The sequence below is a fragment of the Diachasma alloeum genome, unplaced genomic scaffold (assembly GCF_001412515.2).
Source record: "Diachasma alloeum isolate Michigan unplaced genomic scaffold, Dall2.0 Dall_scaffold_00875, whole genome shotgun sequence".
NCBI lineage: Eukaryota > Metazoa > Arthropoda > Insecta > Hymenoptera > Braconidae > Diachasma > Diachasma alloeum.
In genome coordinates, this window is record NW_021680996.1 from 23,064 (window position 1) to 24,652 (window position 1,589).

Consider the following 1,589-nt stretch of genomic DNA (forward strand, 5'->3'; position numbering starts at 1 on the left):
GAACACATCGTGTTTGATCGATCTAATCATATTCTGTGACATCCACACATTTTTATGTTGGTTCAAACAGGCCTTAAAGTCTTCACATGTAATACGTTTCCATACTGATTTTTTCACTCCTTTGGCCCGCGATTTTTCTCGATCTTCACCAGACACTTTAAAACTATACATTTTTGCTCGGAGCCCCACGAACTCAGTCATAATCTTGCCATGATTTTCGTCTTTCATTACACCTAATTTCTTCTTATTCTTTAGAGGTATATTATATACATTATTTATTGGATAATCAGAAGTGTCGAATTTATCAATATCATTTTTCATAATTTCATAAATATCCTCTACTCTGAAATGATAAATAAGACTATCCGTGTCTGTGTACAATAGTTTTGCCCTATCCTTAAAACTATTTTTCACATAATTATAGTGAAAATCATAAATATATGTTTTAGACATATCTAGAATACTAAAGCCTGCGTATATTGGTTTATTCAATTTAATTTTCGTTCGGTTCATTTGGATTATTACCAAATCCTTATCGAAAATAATACTACTATGAAAGTTGGGTTTCGATATCCAACTCTCAGCACCCCATCGTCCATCCCATCTTGATACGAGTTTCACATCACGATGTTTCCTGACATTTTCCATTGTTTTTCCGAAAACCGCGTTATTCATCAATTTATAAAAATTTTTTTCAAAGTCATTCTGAGAATTTTTTCGATAATTAATATTTGAATCAATATAATTTTTTAACAACGAGTTTTGAGAAAACTTCAAGATTCTATGAATTTTAGTGATTTTTAAGCCCAAACTACAATATTGTTTGAGATTTTTATAATGAATGACATAATTTTTTTTGGAGTTCAACGTGGTTAATAATTTTGGTAACTTGGCCTGACCGTTTGGAGGGATTATGTGTTCCGGGCACAATGGTAAATCTTTATGCTCTTGATGGAATTCCTGCGGGTATTCCAGATCAACTTCCAAAATGTATCCAGTCTCTGAGTCATCTGGAATGTTCAGGATGTTGAGGGATGACCAATCTTCCATCCAACAGAAATTCCCACTCGGCAAATGATGACTCATTGCTGCTCCATATAAGTTATTCACATCTAGATACATCAAATATGATTTCTCTTCTTCTGGGTTATACTCATTAGCACCCATGTAGGGGTTATTTGCCCTTCCATATCGGTTAGAACACTGCGACAGTCCTCCTCTAATGCCTTTCTCAATGAAAAGGAACATCTCAGGGTCTTGAAATAATTCCAGTTGAACTCCAGTGATTTTTAACATTGCATCAAAAGCCAGTCCTGGTGCTGTATAATAATGAAGAGGATCTAAGTTGTATGCGGTGAAACAACTCTCTCGAAAATTTTCGAAAATATCTGCTAGCAACAATACGTCGGTTTTCAGATATAAATCCGCATATTCACCGAGTGTTCTGATGCTGAAATTTCTCCACACATCACATGCATGGTTGTAATCTTTATCGGATATGTGCTCATCATCCAGTTGCGAATAAAACTCTTCTTTCCGTGGTAATTGTTGTACACTTAATTTCTCCCATGTATCCAAGTATTCGTATG